Here is a 19,841-nt window from a genome sequence, read left to right on the forward strand (position 1 = left end):
ACAATGGTGCAGGTTTGACCTAAGTGTTTACAAGAGGATTAGGGAATAAAAAGAAAAGGAAAGCTTATATGAGATTTTTGGAGAAAAGGTCATCAGTTACATTTCTATTAAATATTTTTCAGAATATTTGGGTTTTCAGTCTATTGTCTTGTAATTCTGGGGCTTAAGACCAAGCAAAAGTAAAGCTCTCATAAGCTTCTCACACAGACTTTTACATCTAATTGTGCAACATGATTCAAAAGCTGAAAACAATGATAATTCTAGAACTGGCAAATGGCATGTTCTTAAATATTTTCAAAGTAGTTTCACTTGGTGATCAAATCTTGAATGAAGGCATCCCATTTTAACATTAAACAGTGTATAGAATTTTCTGTGGAAATTATGACAGGGAATTTGTTCTAAGAAAGTAACCAATGTTCATGTATAAATTTACACACACACGATGTACAACAAACTTATGTATAAAAATCAGAAAACAGATATACTCAATGGGTGGGAAATTCATATAAAACATTTGTTCTGGGGGCACCTGGGTGACTCAGTGGATTAAAGCCTCTGCCTTTGGCTCAGGTCATGATCCCAGGGTCCTGGGATCAAGCACCGCATTGGGCTCTCTGCTCAGCGGGGAGCCTGCTTTCCCCTCTCTCTCTCTGACTGCCTCTCTGCCTACTTGTGATCTCTGTCTGTCCAATAAGTGAATAGAATATTAAAAAAAAAATTTGTTCTGTGATTTTGAATTTAGGATTTTGCCAATCAAACAAAACAAAACAAAACAGAAAAACCTACAATTAGAATAAAGCAGGTTGTGAAACCCAAAAGGAGATACTTTATTTCTAAGGGTGGTTGTCTGTATGTTCTTGAGAGAGAGTAAAAGAAAGGATGTAAGCAGAGTATAAATCCAGAGCAATATTCACCAAGGTTGAAGCATGGTCTTTTCTAAGATTATATGGATATCATTTCATACAAAAAGAAATTATGTTCATGATTTCCAACCAGGTCATTGTAAGAGAATCAAAATCAAAATAATAAAATCTGAAGATATGATTCTTTTATATGCTTATATACATTTTGATTAAGATGCTTTGTTTAGGACATATCATCAAATATTTTTAATAGTCAAAGTAAAAATAATGTTCAAATTTCTCCTAATTGCTGGTGTTTGGGGACTAAAACTAGCCTACATACAAAAAAAATCTTAGATTTTATTTTCTTTCCAAGATCTTTTAAAGTGCTTTATGTATGCGGGGATTTTTAAGTACATTTAGATATTAAAAATTAAAATGAACTCCAGGAATGATTAGATCTTCAAGTAGCCACAAGAAAGCTGTCCTGTGTAATATCAGACTTAAGAGCATTCTAGGCCTGATAATTTCTCCCCAATTTTTTTTTAATTTTTTTAAAATATTTTATTTATTTATTTGACAGAGATCACAAGTAGGCAGAGAGGCAGGCAGAGAGAGAGAGAGGGGGAAGCAGGCTCCCCGCTAAGCAGGGAGCCTGATGCGGGAGCCTGATGCGGGGCTCGATCCCAGGATCCTGGGATCATGACCTGAGCCGAAGGCAGAGGCTTTAACCCACTGAGTCACCCAGGTGCTCCTCTCCCAGATGTTTTTAAGGAATAATACTGCACACCACTAAAATATTTACCATTTAATTATATATTATCTTAATTGGTGAATTAACATCAGAATGCACAAGTTAAGGGGCGCCTGCGTGGCTCAGTGGGTTGGGGCTTCTGCCTTTGGCTTGGGTCATGATACCGGAGAACTGGGATGGAGCCCCACATCCGGCTCTCTGCTCAGCGGGGAGCCTGATTCCTTCTCTCTCTCTGCCTGACTCTCTGTCTACTTGTGAACTCTGTCAAATGAATAAATAAAATCTTTAAAAAAAAAAAAAGAATGTACAGCTAAGATTTACTTTAAATATGAGGTATATTTCAGACCAGGTATATTTCAAATCTGGGGGTGCTATTCACACTGTCATCTCTGATATTGTCCCTGCCAGAATTGGACAGATGCTATACAAGGGAATGCATAACTTTAGCATAATGAGATCTTAAATATAAATATGGTAATTGATGAATAACAAAGATGGTCCCCAAATGCGGGAAGCAGCTGCCTATTTGATAAGAACTACACTAAGACCTCAATATACATCATGTATCAGATCCTCTTAACATTTAATCAACAGAAAACTATCAAGTGCATGATAAGCATTTGATGTATATTCATTAAAAAATGAATGCCTATGTTTGGAGTAGGAAAGTAAGATGTGGATGCTTAAGTAACTGACCCGAGAGATTCCAAACTCCATCTTTCTGATTCCAAATTCAGATCCTGCAACCACCAAGAATTTTAGTCAGCAGAGTTCCTACTTCAAATCCCAGATCATCTATGGACTGCAAGCTTGCCTTTCCTTTCAGGTCTGAGTCTCCCTGACTTAACATATGGGTGATGCCCACACCCTGACCAATCCAGCTAAGCCTTCATTGGGCATCATTTCATAGATTGTATCAGTGACTTCAGAATCATTGGGTGAAGTCACTTTGGGCTAGGCACTGACTAGTCAAAGAGTAGAACCTATTGACTCACACAGTGCTAAGACTGTAGGTATTATGAGGTAGGTATTATTGATTGCCTTTTTTGCATGTAAGGACACTGGACTTTAGATAATTAAGCTAATAGCTGAAGTCCCATCTAGGCAAGATGGGAGGCTAGAGGAAGACTGACCATGGTAGTGGGTATCTGTCTCCTCCCTTAGAGTAGGCTCAAGCCCCATAATCTGGTCCATGAAAGAAGGTGCCAGACTGAGGTGGGATCTGGGTTGGGGGACAGAGGGTGCACAGGTTGAAACAGAGGAAAGAGACCCATTGTCCCTCCAGGCTCAGTTCAGATTTGGATCCAGTGAGTGGAGACACCACGCCCACAAACTCTCCAGGTTCAGTCCCCACAGACCCATGGAAGTCAGCTGGTTGGAAGTCAGCTATCACAGGTATAGCTTGTGAGTTTTGATGTGGAGCTTCTCATGTAGATGCAGGAAGGAGGGCCTTGGGGCAGAGTTCAGGTGCTTGCAGTTCTAATTGATCCTGTACACTATAGGTGGGCAGCCCTGGGATATCCATCTTGTAACCCTTCCCCTGAGGGATGAGTTCCTCCAGGGAATCCTTGGACAAGATGCTCTCTCAAAGGAGTAGATTTCCCAGAGAAAGATTCCAAAACTCTACACTTCAGACTTGGTGGAGAATTTCTTCTCTTTCAGGGGCTTGGGGACTGTTCACTTGACCTGAAGCTTGCCTGTGTCCTGTGGACTAGTGGCCTTTTTGGTGAGAAGGAAATCACTGACCTTGGCCACATTGTCCTTGGATGCTAGCACGTTGCAGAAGCCCGGTCCCAGTGCACAAAGTACTTGTCCTCCAGGTATTTCATGGCCTTTCAGACTTCTAGTGAGAACTTGAAGAGACAGTCTGTGAGGTAGGTCATCCACCAGGCTCCTTTGGTCCTGCGCTCAGTGATGATGTAGTTCTGCCTTTCTCCTCCAGGATCACACTAGGAAGCTGGGCCGGCTTGCAGTGGCTGAACTGTGTCATGACTGAGGATTCAGGCAGGAAGACCTGGGCATCATTTTTCACTCACTGAACAGCGACCTTGTTCCCTTGATAACCGCCCAGCATCGGTCTCCAATCCCCCTTTCCAGTGGTCTTCAGCAGCTTCAGGTGGTTGGTCAGTATCCAGCTGCAGTGGAAGAACTCCTCCAGGGCCATCACTGTGCCCTCCATGAACTTTGTCTTCATGAGCTGAGTGCAGAGTCCATCTGCGTGTGAGGTATGGTGTCCACCAGCTGTACCAGCTCCTCAACCTGCACCTCTCGTCAGTGCTGAGTGTGCATACACGATGCAGTGATGCTCACCTTGCCATCACACATCACATGGTGTGCGGCCCATCTGGGTTAAGCAGGGCTCTCCCGTGCTGGGACCAGACCTGTCTCTGGCAGACACAGACTTTCTTCTAACCATTGGTGCCAGCAGAGGCTGGTGCTGCAGCTCTGCTGGGGGCTCCCTCTTCCCCTGTTGTCTGGGGCTTAGCCATCAACCACCAACAGGGAGGGGGAGCAGAATTGAGTTCATTATAGCTCTAGAGTCCTTACTGGTTAACCTAGCCTGTGCCAAGGCCTGGCTGGGACTGCTCTCCTCCTGGCCCCAGCCTACTCTGTGGTGGCCTGGCCTTGGAAAAGAGCCAGGCTTTCATGGGTCGGTCATATGGTGTGCAGCGGGGTGTAGAACTGGTCACACCTCCGTGTCTGTGATGCCCAGGGCAAAGAGAAGGTCTGCTGCAATAGCTTTCGGAAGGGTGGGGAGAGCTTACCAAAACGTGATTTCAAAAACGCAATTACATATGACATTCTATTTACATACTTTTTCCTATTAGTCAAGTTTCAGCTGTGAAAATGTACATTTGAAGATGTATTTTATATATAACAAGAGATACCTATGATATATAACAACACATAAAACTGAATTGAAATATTTCAAAATAAAATACGAGGAAATGTAGTTGATCATTAATATTTGGAACGATTACTGTGTGAATTTTGTACAGATGTCTTGAAAATGTAGTTTATACATGCTAATACAGGCATAATTCACCTTTAGGCAGGGAATTTGAGATATAAGCTAATTCTTATCATAGAATTATTAAAATGTCTTTTATTAAAAATGGTCATTTTTTAAAGATACATTAAACTTTCATATTCCCCAAATTTGTTTGAAAGTTATTAATGGAATAATAGGGATAATAGGGCTTCATTAAGTTATTCAGTAACATTTTACTGAGCAGTTATTACATGCCAAGCCTAATGCTTGGTTAGGAGAATAAAAAAATGTACAAGAGATAATTCCTGTTTCCAGCAAGGCAATAGTAAATCCAAGAAGGCATATGGGTTCCCCCCAAATTTCATTCACATACGATGAGTATTAGGATTATAAACAAGATATTAAAATAGTTCAAAGAAGAGGCCTTGGAATCAGGAAGTTATTTTGTTCCAGTTTTATTGGGGTAACATTGTATTAATTTAAGGTTGCCATTGTGCTGTTTGATATATGCATATGTTGTGAAATAATTACCACAATCAAACTACTTAACGTATCCATCACTTCACACAGCCACCTCATGTGTGCTGAGAACATTTACAATGTACTCTCAGTGGTATAAACTGAAGGCTTGAACCCTTTGACCAAGTTATTTTAAGTGGCCAATTTAGGCTTTGCTATATATTCTTTTTTTGTATGGAGATTTAGAATATATTTTATATCTAATTTGTACTTGGGCACATTCAGCATCATTTCTTTACATGCCACCCCCCCAACTCCCACACCCCCAGAATTTTACCAAAAAGAAAGGTAACATTTTGCATAAACCAAGCCCAGAGTGGTAAGGTAGCCCTCTCTTATAGCTCACCCAAAGGCAAAGAAGTGAAAGGTGTTGGACTGGGATAAAAATTACAGATAGGATATTGTCAGAAGAATTTCTCATTCATTTCTATAGTGGCAAACACTCATTTTTTTCCCCCCAAGTCCTTTTTATCTGCCATTTAGCAAGAATCCAATTACTGAGCATGAGCTTACTGCCTCATAAATAACATCCTCTTAGCTTTCCAATCACACCATTCCAATTCTGTATTTTGTCAGCAAAAGTCCTGTTTTTAAAAATAATACTTCGGCCATCTGCTTACCCATATGTGCTACACATCACTGAATGTTAGATTCTCTGCAAATTTTATAGACGGTACCACAAACTTTGAATGTGTTTTCTCTCATAATTAGCATTTTACAACCACATTAAATTGATCACAGGTAAACTGTTTCATTTTGGTGTGTTATTTTGATTGTAATCAGACTACTTGCTGGAAAGTGATTTTGTAGCCAATATATTTTACTTATAAAGAGTTTTCTTTCCTCTTTTATAGCAAATACGTTATTTTAAAGGTCACACTTGTCAGACCCATAAACTAAATCCCAGACTTGCAATGTAAGGCATCCCTCGAAGGATCCATCAGTGTTTACACTGGGGTGAAAAATGTTATCTTAGCAGCTCCATCAATTTCAATGACTGATGGTGTCATTTGCAATCTCTACAATTGGCTCCTCCCAAATGAAGGAGAAAAAGGGAAAACAACTTGGTTAGGGATTTGGTTTTCCTGTTCTCCTAAGCACTATACACACACACACACACACATACACACACACTTCTAAGTTATATATTATATATATACACACATATATGTATATATATATATATAAAACCACTTCCTTTTCCTAAACACACACACACACACACACACACACACAAGATAAACTACAAATAGACTTATAGTGATGTATAGTGAGATCTGAAGCTACCATAGTTGTTCATATGAAAAACTTTCCTACTTATGGGTGAATTAGGGAAATTTTTAAATCCCTTGGAGGCCTGCCAAACATAGGCTTTGGTGTTTTTGTAACACAACCATGAGGTATAAAACCTTTCAAGTCCTGTTTTGTTTTTTTTTTCAATACCCCATATTTCCATGGTGAAAATGTAAGTTGAGCAATTCCACATGAAAGGTGCAACACAATAGTTGCAGTTCACAGTTTTTAATGCAAAGCTTGATTTTGCTCTCATTCAGTTATAATGAGTCAGTTCCTCCTTGTTTTATGTTTGACCCATGAGCATATGAGCATATGAGCATATGAGTCACCTTCTGGGTTACCAATTTACAAGACTGCCTTCTTTCTCTGCAAAGCTTTGTTTCTTTCTTGTTTTCTTTTTTCCTGGAGATTTATTTAAAATATGTCTTTACAAAATTGAGAACTGTGCAATGTGGTTATTTCTTACTGGATTTCTCACCTGAAGCTACCTGGGACAGAATATTCTGCTTCCTTACCTAGTGCAGATGGGTAGGAAAAACATCAGATGTCCTAGGTTTTATTACCAGCCTTCATGGTACAACTTGACTTTGGTGTGAAGTGCCCAGGTTTTCTGCTTTTACTTTAAAGTCGTCCTCTGTGAATTCCTTGTCATCATTCCTCGTCGTTGATTAAATTCAAATGGTATCTTCCTACTCCTCTCCCTATGATCTGTCTTGATCTCAGTTGCTTTTACTGGGATGGTTGTTTACAGTTATTGCAGTTCTGTATTTTCTTTTGAAAACAAGGACTGAACAAATGAGTAAAGCTAGCCTTGAGAGTAATTTATTATAAGATTATAATTTACTCATTTTGACATCTTTTCACAAGTAAATTAATAAAAGGTTCTTATTACATATAAACTCTCTCAAATACAAATTTAAGAGGACAGTCTAATGGAAAGGTTTATATAACTTAACTTTAGTTATATTAGCTGCTCAGAATTCTTAAGAGATTCAGTCAAGCTAGATTGTAATAAAATTAAGGACTCACATCCTGAATGTATTCTAGTGGACATATAAGGACACTGAGGGCTACTATTACAATGAGATTTTTCTAAATTCATGCATCTAGCTAATGACCATGAAAGGACTCTAATTCAGGACTTTTGACTTCCTTTTGTCATTCTTTTCTCTAATGCTAATTTAAATTTTGTTTGCTTAAATTTAATCACACGAGTGCTATGCTACACACTTTGTAAAAATTATCTAATTTTGAAAACAAAATAGTAGCTGTGAAGCAACAACTATTATCATTTATTTTGCAGATAAGAAATTGAGCTTGTAAAGGTTAATATTTGCCTTTCCTGAATTCATATTACAGAAGAGTAATATGAACATCATTTGTATCCATTGCTAGACTATCTAAAAGTGTGTGTGTGTGTGTGTGTGTGTGTGTGTGTGAGTGTGTGTTAACGGCTATATTTACAGTCTGTCCTATTACATGCCCAAAGGCTCTTAAGAACCACATAATTAAAAAGTCAGTTTGCGGTGATGAGGTTTAGGCTTACAAAAGAGTCTTAAGGAAGTCTGGGTTTATTCTAATTAAGTGAACTACCAGGGTGCTAAATGAAATTCTGTGCTTGGCAAACTCTCTTTGCTTTTGCATGGAGTTATATTTGTGGATGAAATATTCTGAGGATGAATGTTAAAAGCCCTTGTGACACCTAGACCCTCTCCAGAATTATTTTCTGAAAACATTCTGCAGTTTGGCAGCTGCTTTGCAGCCTGGGAGTGCATTTTAATTGGCATCACATAACTTTATGACTGAGGGATTTATTTCTCTCTCCACAAATTCCCGCCCCTCTTTTAGCCTATTAGTTGAAATGTTTGAGTTAATATTACAGGCATTTCCCCTTATAAACTCTTTGGGGCCACAGTGCAATGTGATGTCCAGTTTTCCTCCAGAAAAAAAAAAAAAAGTGAAAATCAGGCTCTGCCAAAAAAAGGAAAGTTTTTGATTTTTAAATTTCATTTTCCCCTTTCATCGTTTTGTTTTGATCTTTGCCTACCATTATTTGCCCAGTGTGACTCAATAAAGTTGAGAGAGAATTTACTTTGCTATCTTGTCAATATTAACATATCAATACAATTTTCACAGAAGAAATATCTTTTGTATATTCCCATCCACTGGATTTGTCTCAATACCTCAATATGAGGCTTTCCACTAATTCTGAGTAAGCAGTTCTGCTTTTTCCATGAAAGAATAGCTCCCATCCTCAATGACATACCTGTATATTTTGAGAGGCTCAGCTCTCTGCTGTTGCTTCCAGGATTTATCTTTAATAAAACACATAATGTGGAGTAGAAGTATAGTGACTAAGAACCTGACCTGGGCTTTCAAGTAAGATGTATCTACACTTGAATTTCAATTAGGCCCTTTTGGCTTGATGTCTTTGGACAACTTGTCCTCTTTACTCTATCTCCTTCATCAATAAGTTGAGGATGAGAATGTTAAGAATGAATGAAGAAATATAAGTAAAAAAGCTTAGCACAGTGCCTGTCAGACTCTTATCAAGCACTAAATTAAGAGAAGCTAACTTTTGCAAGAAAAAAAATAATAAAAGAGTTATTAATATTGTAAGCCATGAACACACAAGAAATGAAGTTCAGAGGAATTGTCTTATTTAGAAAGAACTAAGAAGAGAATCATAGGCTTGTGTTATCTTGGATCTCGCATTAGGGTAGCAAATAAAGAAACTTGCAGGTGAAGAAGAAAAATTTTAAAAACAACTACAGTTAATTAGTTTCAGATAGATAACAATGCTATTTTAAATCTTTACAGAACATTAAATTGTTTTGAGAATGCAAAATAATAAAGCACTGTGTTGTGTTGAATTCATCTCACTTTATGAACAATTTGAATGCATTTTATTGTATCTTTGATACCCAAGGAAATTTGAAGACAAAAACAAAACCAAAATAGAGTGCTTCTTTTTGAGAACTAGTATAATAGCCTGGGCAGAAATAAAATAAAGTAAAACATGATTAATGAAAATGCTCTAGGCTTCTGGTGTTTTAGTTTAACTGTAGAACATCATGGTTCTTAAATTCAGGTTTAAGTATAAAATTGTGTTTCCCTCTGTGATTATATTATTTCTGATACTCCCACCTATTGTATTGATAGGATGAATCTAATTATTCGATAGAGTACCAGTTCTAAATATTACACAAGATTTTGGAGAATGATAGAAGCTGAATTAAAGGTAATCTAGGAAAATGGACCCTTGGACATTCTTTGAATATTATATTCCATTTCTTTCCAACAAATATCTAATAAAGGGCAAACTGTATGAAACAGAAAATATTATACTAAATGAAATCCTGGCATTCAAAGTTTCTATCTCACTGGTTTTGACTTACTAATTGAATTATTTTAAAATTATATCTGTATAATTTATAGGGTTTTATATGCGATTATATGTATGTGTATATATCTGTGTAGGCATTTAATGTATACATATGTATATATACACAGAGAAATATAAAGCAATATATAATGTTTTATGTAATACATATAATAATATATAATATGTGTATAAAATATAATTCAAATAAATTGATCAAAACTGTACTTTGCATTATAGTACCTGGGAAGAGCATAGAAATTTTAATACACAGAGTTATTTTAAAATTTCTAATACATAAATTTAAAAAAATTTAAAGTAAAAAAATAAAAATCTATGTTATAATATTATGGCAAAAGACGCTAAAAAAGCTTCTCAGTTTTATTTGCATTTCTTACTGTTTCCTATCATCAGGATGTAAATCAGAATATATTGTTTACCTTTTATGTGTCAACAAAATATGAAGTCAAGAAATAAGATATGGTTTCTACCATTTAGATGTTTGCCATCTGGATTGGACAGATACATATATGCAAGCATAAGCTTCTCCCTAGTAAAGAGTAAATGATGACAGTGAAGTTAAGCACATGAATTGTATGGGTTGCAGAGGATCTGGATAAAACAACATTACAAAAGATAGGATTAATAAAAGAAGGCTACAGAAAAACGAAATAATTGAGTTGGAAAGTTCTATCAGTATTTGATAGAAGAAAGAGAAAGAAAGTGGTTTAGGAGGGAAGAATGAGAACAAAGGTAAAAAAAAATATATCATGTTAGGGGATTAAGACTACACTTACCTTGATGAATATTTTGTAATGTACGGAATTACTGAATCATTATATTGTAAACCCAAAAGTAATATTACACTGTATGATAACTATATTGGAATTAAACAAACAAAACAGGAAGAGAATAAACATTTAGAATAGACCCAGACTCAGCTTGTATCTTAAATTGAGCCCAGCCAAGGCTAACCTGAATTAGCCAATCTCCAGATGCACGAGTAATGGTAAATTACTATTTTCACACGCACACACTCACACACACTCAGTCATGTTAGAGGAAGAAAGGGCCAAGGCCTACTTTTGGAAGAGCTAGAAACTGTGCCTAGTTGCCCAATTAGAAACACTATATGAGTGAGGTGTAATGAAAACCATAGAGTGAATATATAAAGGAGGCAACCACAAGAGAAGACCATGTCTCTTGCGAATGTTGCAGAATACCACCAACATCCTTGCCATATGCCACGTGTTTAATGGTGCAGATCTTGAGTCCTACTCGAGTATTGACGCATTTCCTAACAGTTAAGTCCTGTTACCTTCCCTGTTCACACAGACCCAGGGATTCTTCTCTGTCCTAAAAACTGAGATCTTTATTATGAAACATCCCAAAGGCCAGTCTAAAAATTTATCTTTAAATCATAGAAAACATGCAGTCAGTTTTTTGATATGTATTTCACCATACATTTGGAATTGAGATAAATAAATCTTAAATTATATTGATATTCATAGGAGTTCAAAATCAAAGGTAACTGTGATACTATATTTTATGTTCACTGTATCTCAAAAATTAGAAAGACTTTTGCACAATGCTTTATGAGATAAATATTAATAAATTAACATGTGCCCAAAAGGCTATGATGGTCACAGTCTCCAACATTTATATAACTAATTTTATATAACTAATTTTCAGGAATTCTTGAATCAGTTACTGATCTATTGTACTGACAAATGAAAGCACATACTTTTGTGGGTATAAGTCATATCTAGCTTATAATATAGGAATCCATAAGATATATTTAACTTATGGATTCCTATATTTTATATATATATGCTACTCTGTTAAAAATTATTAGTGGAAGATTGAGACATAAATGCACTAAATTAATTATGAAAAATTCACCTAAGAACTAATCTCATATCCTAAAGACAAACCTTTGAAGTCCTAAATTATCTTTCCCAGCAGTGATCATATTCTCTTCAGATTTTGCATTCCACAATAAAAACAAAGCATCAAATTCATGTTGATATGTACATTTAAGATATCAGTTATTATACACAAGGACAGTTATGTATGTGTTAGATATTAGATTTTTTTCCTTCTGAATCAGTTGTATCTTTCACTTGCTCTCTATATTTTCCAAAGTTTGTGTCTTCACACTTTATTATAGATATTGTCTCATGAACTTTTTTTCAATCAGTAAGTTTATCTTTAGCTAGGTCATATCCGTTCTTAAAATAATCCCTCTATTTCGTCCATTTCTTTATCTTACATTTCAGGTCTAGATTTATTTTTTTTTTTAAGATTTCAGTTCTTGGCTAAATTCTTAACTATTTTTTTTCCTTTTATATCCTTAATAAAGATACCTATTTAATCTCTTTTTCTAATGTGGGTAATTATTCCTACATTTATTTATTTATTTATTTATTTATTTTAGAAAGAGAGTTGTGGGGGAGTTAGGAGCAGAGGGAGACAAGCAGACTCCCCTTGAGTATGGAGTCCTATGCAGGGCTCCATGCCAGGATCCTGAGGTTAGGACCTGAGTGGAAACCAAGAGTCTGAAGCTTAAGGAACTGAACCACACAGGTGCTGCATCCTACCTTCTTTTCTGATACATGACTTTTTGTTCTTCTTTTCTTTGTTACTCTGTTTTTAATCTTACAAAGAAAAATTATTTTAAGGCTAAGAATTTTTAGTAATTTTTTTTTTGAAAAAACTTTAAAGTTAGTATTCAGTTGTTGCAATTTTATCTATTGTTAGTTTACTCTTACTCTCAGAGTATGATCTTCTGGAATCCTAACTCTTAAAGTGCAATTGTTTGGAATTCTAATCCAATATAGGGGAGGTTTATCAGAGCCTCCATATCCAGGGTCCTACATTCTAATCTTTATACACATAATGCCACGGGGTTGTCTAAAACAGTATGTATTTTCTCAGCCCCTCAAATATCTCTTCTAGAAATGGCAGATGCTCTGAGATAAGATCAGTCTCCAGTGTTGGCCTCAACTTTTTAAGTTTTCTTTTCTCAGATCTAGCAATCATTCATAGGCCATAACTCATCTTTGGCTTATTAGCTCCATGATAGTTTTAGGTCTTGTAAAAATATTTTATTCTTTAGAAGCAGGAATCATTTTGTTGTTGTTGTTATTTTCCTCACAATTAAATCTTCTATTTCTAGCACAAGTAAAATAGTCAACGTTTACCACATGGTTAATATATCTTAAGCAGTGTTTCAATTTATTTCTAGCACAACCATTGTGAATAATTACTATTATCCCTATTCTACCTACATGGAGATTGAGGTATAGAAAGTTTAAATGACTTGCTTACAATGGTATAACTAGCAAGTGTGTTAGCCAATGTTATACAGAATTCCCAGAGGAACAAACGTAGAATGCTGTTTAACTTGACTGAATATGAACAGCTATTTTCCCTAAGGGTAGACGGGGAGATCCAGGTGATTAGGGGTGGGGACAAATGGTACATTAAAGAGTATTCTGACATTAGTTTACTTTGAGCTAATCAGATCCAGGTGGACCCAAATTATTGCTCAAGGCCCAAATGTCACCAAAAAATATGGCCTTAGCACTCACTTTGATGTTGAAGTGTAGAGTTGATCCATCCCACTATGTTTTCCCGTTGGGCCCTTAGCACCCAGATTAAATTACATTCATCCAGAAAAGTAAGCATTAATAAGTTTTTCTGACTCTGTATGTGTCTATAAATATCTATGAATCAGTATCTGGTAAAGTTATGACAAAATCGCTTTCAACTCTGAGTCCCATTTGTCAAGTAGCCTCATGTTTAGGCTACAGTATTTTTCTCTCATAAACTTTGTTCGTTCAAATACTAAAAATTGGTCCTTTTTTATATTGCTTAGACATTTATGAAACAATGGAACAATTGAAATTATATTTCTATGTGGAAGTTTTAGGTATGTCCTTTAATCAAAGAGCCATTCTATGCGTTCATTAAAAGAATAGCTCTTGAGAGAAATGAAGGTGGTCTTTTGAGAACACGGCATGATAATTACATGAAGCTCAATGAATTAGATGCAACCTGCAAAAGTCAGTTAATAACTATTGACATGAAAGATGTTGATATGCCAGGTATGACATTTATCCAACAGAAATCACCAAAGAAACATGATTAAAATATTGTTTAGTTAGTTAGTCCCCAATGGGAAAGATTTATGTCTGAAAATACTTCAGCGTTGTAAAGAAATAAATAAGAAGGGAGTGTTAATAACTGAGGGGAGGGAAATACATCCTATGGAATATTGTCCATATAAGTCTTTGCTAAGTGTGTCATTGAGATGTTCCCAGTGGGTCTTACCCAGGATAGTCTCAACATCTTTTCATAATCAGGTAGATATATTTTAAGAAACTGTCAATAAAATAGTCTTTTTAAAAAATGTTATTTATTTACTTGAGAGAGAGAGATCATAAGTAGGCAGAGGCAGGCAAAGAGAGGGGGAAGCAGGCCTCCCACTGAGCACAGAGCCCAAAGCGGGGCTGCATCTCAGGACCCTGAGATCATGACCTGAGCTGAAGGCAGAGACCTAACCCACTGAGCCACCCAGGCACCCCAATAAAATAGTCTTAAAAACCTTTTCCTAGAGTAAAAGTTGAGATAATATTCTTTCTCTAAGTTGCCTTCAAGAGTTAGAAGGATGGAGTGAAGTTTTGATAATTGGTGAGAATGGATCCCTCTGGAGTCAAGCTGCTCAGGTTTAAATTTTGCCTTCCTCGATTTCTAGTTGTTCTACTCTGGTCCTGTTATTGGATTTCTCAAGACTCTGTCTTCTCATCCAGAAAAATGGATGATAACAATTCCTATCTCCTAGTGAGTTCAAAAATAGACAGCTATTATTATCCAAGAGAATATGGATTCATCAACTCAAGACGCTGAGATGAAGAGGACTCTCAAGTTATAAATAATAAGGCTTCAATTGAAGAATGAATATAATCCTATGTTTGCTCCAAGAGTAGAGGACCCCAATGTGTTCCAAATTATGTTGATTGTGGCTTTTGGAAGTTGGTGGATTTCCAAATTTCAGATAAGAGATTATAGACATGAGTTTATATGAGGAGAACATGGAGCAAGAAGAGCCAAGCCCTAGTAAGAGAAAAACTTGGATTATCCCCAAATGAACCAATCCATGTGCAATTAATTTATAGCTAAAGTTGTGTATAATGCATTGTTTTAAGCTTCCTGATGGGATAATTACATTGTTTGAGAGAAAAGTTAGAGTATTATAACATAATCCACATTGCTTGAGCAATTATCTAAACAAGGCAACAATATTTGACCTGAAGGGCAGAATTAGCTTGCTGAGTTTTGTTCAAGCTTGATTTGAGTAACTCTCTCACTCCTTCCTTTTCATGTATCTCAGAGGGAATTGTAATAAGTAATGTTACCAGCCATTTTAAAAAATCATCATGGTACATGATTCTTTCCTTGGGAAAGAATAGCAGAGGGTAGAGACATGTGATTGAGCACTAATTCCTGGTCATTGTCAAATCTTAAAGTGAGGTGATGGTGAAATCAAAGTTAATTTTTAAGAGTGACAAAAATATGACTTTGAACAATAAGTATGGTGTACATTGAAAATGCATCATTTGCTCAGTATTATAAGACTTTTAGGCATAAAATAGTCTATGTGATGACAGAATCCATTTTATAGATTTATATAATAGAATAATAAAACTGGAAGTCAAACTTAATCCTCAAATATTTCACAAAGGAATTGGTCTCCTCCCAAATCTCTTGAAATTGATTTTAAAATAAAATCACAATCGGAGAAAGCATTCAAGTAAGACATTGATAACCTATATATATCCTTTAGTTACAACTGAGAGTCCATAAAAAAATAAAGTGAATGATTCTTGTATTTGAAATATTTACAGTTATAATTTTCCACTCTTTACTGATTTATTTTTGTTAATGTCCAAGGGGTTTTACAGTATTAAAGTATTTTGAGGAGCTGTTTATTCTTGCATTGGTATCACAGAGTCCTATTTTTTCCCTCCACCATTTTTTTTTTTAAACTCACCTCTGTTTTCTCTCCTACAGAGCTCTTCTTGTCATTCACATCTTGGGAAAGATTTATTTTCCATTAGATAGCATTTAAAGATTATCCCTATTCCCTAAAATGTCTTTTGAGGCCTCTATCTCTCTTGCAAACCCTTGGAATTAATTTCACCTCAGAAGTTCTACACTGCGGAAGGTGTTATGATAGCCTGTATTTTAAAAATACGTTATATTATACTTTCCAATATCTCTGTATGTCTATATTTCTCAAGAGACTGTGTTCAATTTTCATCATTGTACCATGGCAGCACATAACATAGCAGACTGCTCAGAGGTGCAAACAATGGTTGCTTAAATTTATTGTTCAATTGTTATATTAGACCAATTTTGAGAAAATTGTTAAGATCTCTGTAGTCCATGTGAGTGAAAAGAGAACTCAACTGAGAAAAATCAGATGAATGGTTGTAAGAAAATATATTATAGAAAGCAAAAAGCCCTTTGATAATAGAAGAGAAGTCCAATTCAACTCTTGGCAAAATTGTATTTGTACAACAAACTGCATTGAGTTCCTGTTAATAAAAGTTAGCATGGGGAGTTAAAGAAGTCAGGTGATGAGCAGCTCAAGAAGGTGAGAGAAGGATGCTTCTCAGCTGACACTCGCATAACAAAGAATTAATTGTGGGAAAGAGTGGTTAGGACTGGGGTGTCTGAAGGGATGTTTCTGTCCCTTTACGGCTTAGCCATCATCTCATATAACCACCTCGTTTCTGGCTTAAGCTGTGATATTTTATGAAGTAGATAGGATTCCAATTAGTTTTTATTGTAACTGCAATAATATATTCATTTATTTGTCTCCTTTATTTCTCTGCTATAGTAACTTTCACACAAATCATTCATATATGTGTGTGTGTGTGTGTGTGTGTGTGTGAATGATATAGCATACAGCATAAGTGAAGAGATACAGCTAGCTCTAATACAGTACCTGATATTTTAAGAAGTTTATACATTCCTGAGAATTTTATTTTGCTTTCGTTTTATTTAATAGCATGAGTCAAATTCTTAGCCTTCTTACAATACTGAAAGGTGAACCTTTAATGCTCCCCTCTGTAAATGCTGCTGGACTTCTGGTGGCATTGGGAGAGAAATGGCAGAAAATTAAAGTGATAATTACCATTAGAATCTAGAATGATAATCTTTATAAATATCTTTCACTCACTATCTCAGCAAACTATTTTCATCATGATAGAGAGGGGCAATTTCCAGGTAGGAAATTTCCTTCCATGGTGCTTTCACTGCCCTAGTGGTAATGCTGATTAAATTACTTGAAAATTGTTACAATGTCCTAGTGGAGGAGAAGCAGAGCCCAGAGGAAAGTTGGACTCATCTTATTGAAAGGTTATTGAATCCTTTTTCATCCTTTTCTACTCTGAAGAATTTAGGGAATGAGATAATGATAGTGTTTACCTCAAGGGGAAGTTTAGTAGATTAAATGTTATAATGGATGTAAGTGATTATCACAATGTCTGGCATATACTAAGTGTCCATAAGGCTAGCCAGTTCTTTTATGGATACACTAAATGTACAATCTCATCCCCCAGCCCCACCCCGCCCCACTAAATCTATCTGCTTCAGAAAAACAAACAAACAAACAAACAAAAAACCAGAATGGAGAAGAAACCGAAGAAAGAATTGGAACAGCCTGTTGGTTTTGAGAATTTCTAACCATCATTGTATACATGATGGGCTAGGTGAAGCAGGTTATAACATATTTGAACTTATTCCAGCAGTAGTGACCCTTTCTCAAACCCAGATGTTTAAATGACTGCTCAGTGGGGATGTTTGGGATTATAAATATGTCCCATCTGCTGCTACCGTCTGCCTGCTTTGAAAGGTGTAGAATCACCCGCTGCACTCAACATCGGTAGCAATCCCCATTCCAATTTACAGGAAAATTAAAAGGTGACCAGAAATCTTCCTTGTGGCAAAACCTTTCAGTATTCACCTAAAGTAAATAAATGAAGGTCAAGGCAATCACTTTGTTAATATGTTATTGGATAGAAGTGCTATTGAAATATTTTGTTTTAATTGAGAGATGTATCAATCTAAATAATCATAAACAAAAATGAGAATACACTTAAATTTTCAACTGAGAATCCTGAAGGATCTTTGCAACACTGTATGGCACACATAATTTTTTTTTATTGAATAGGTTCATAGCTGCAAGTATTTTAATACCTTAGGAAAATAGAAGCTTGCAGCTTGAATACCTAGTACTAGTAGTATTATGAATACTAAAGGTAGTATTAATAGCAATGATGTTCCAGTTGGGCAGTCCCTTTGCCTTCCGTTATCCTGAATTTTAGCACCCCAGTTTTCATGATTATTTCCTTCATACACTTTGCATTTTGTGATTACTTTATTATGGGTTTGTTTACTTGTCATGAAGTCTCCACTTTATTAGGTGATATTCTCCAGGAGAGTAGGGATTTTATTGCTCTCATCTCTTCTTACACATTACCCACCAAAATGACTGGCATAGAGTAGACATTCAATAAATAGTGTAGAATATGTTACAAATTAATAAAGATTATTTAGATTTTCTAAAATTATTCCAAACATCAGATACAATAAACTAGACATCAGTAGGAAAGTAATTCCAGATTTCCAGATACTTCAATTCCCCCTTTAGTTCTTCCTTGAGCGTAAGACCGTATCATCATACATATTTACATATTGATTTATGGAGTAGTAAACAAGGCAACATGGAAGTAGTCTTTATGGAGAATATACTGAGACCTGAATTTGTGTTGTGTTCTCTTAGTTTCAGGAGATTACACACTGAGGTGATTCTTGTAACACCAAGGAGAAATCACCATAGATAAATGGCGATAGATGATAGATCTTTCCAAAGCTAATGTCTGAACTCCTTTTAACAATGGAGAGGATGTGAATTCTGATGGCCTCCATCTTACTCTTATTTTATCACTTAGAAGCTTGATCTTGAACAAACCACCTGGCCTCAATTAATATATAAATTCTCATACATGCATTCTCATCTGTTAATTAAAATAAAATCTAGCACATGATTTTTGTTAGTATCAAATAACAAATGACATGTAAAAGTGATTTGTAAAATGGAAAGTAGTTGCCCAGTAGTGACCAGTTTTGTACTCTTTAATCATAGGCTTGTTCAGACTCTTGAGGACCTTTATCAGAAAGATGAAAGTGGTTTGATAGAAAAGTAGAAAAGTTAAACTATTAGGTTTTGTCTGAAGGAACTAAGAGAATCTAATGTATGCATCTTCAAATCAGAGTAAGAATCTCATTACTTCTTTTTTAATCTAGCTACTTTTATTATTTTATAACTACATATTTTATTTTTAAAACATGGGGAGAGTACCAACTAATATTTGTCTCTAATATTGATATTGCTCATATGCCTTTATTTGCTTATTTTTTGAGCTTTTATTTTTAAGTACTCCCTGCTTTTATTTTTAAGTACTCCCTAACTGCAGATAGTGAGTAAGAGTGAGGGAAAAGATAGAATTGTGGGAGAAAGAAATCTCAGGTCTCCGGTTTAGTCAAATGGATGCTAGTTCCACACACTCTGAGGGATACAAGAAGTAGGTTTAAGGAGGAAAATATGTTCAGTTGAACATATCAAGTTCAAGCACATATAGGACATTTGGGTGAGATGTCTAAGAGAACTGAAGAGAGAAATTACTTATTTAGCAATTGAAGATGAGGGAATTAGGAATGCAAAGAAAGGGCAGGTACAGTGAGCTGGAACTAAAAGCTCATATCAGTTTAATAAATTTAATGTAAATATAATGTATTTTGGAATATAATTATGCAACCCTATCATCCATCTTTTCTCCAACCATTAGGGAGGATTTCCTCCCTAATAAAGATATTTCAAATGAGTATGGCTCTGTTTTTAATGAGATTTGGAAAATTTTGAGACCATTCATATTTTTGGCATGGCTGCAGGCAAAGAATGTATTTTGGAATGCACGTTGTGTA

At 35.7% G+C, this 19,841-nt stretch overlaps 1 pseudogene; it reads right to left on the reverse strand.

The window, feature by feature from the left end:
* Nucleotides 1–2,985: 2,985 nt before the first annotated feature.
* LOC122894475 overlaps nucleotides 2,986–19,841 on the reverse strand; it is a 58,326-nt pseudogene continuing 41,470 nt past the window's right edge.

The sequence above is a fragment of the Neovison vison genome, chromosome 13 (genome assembly GCF_020171115.1).
Source record: "Neovison vison isolate M4711 chromosome 13, ASM_NN_V1, whole genome shotgun sequence".
In the NCBI taxonomy this organism is placed as follows: Eukaryota; Metazoa; Chordata; class Mammalia; order Carnivora; family Mustelidae; genus Neogale; species Neogale vison.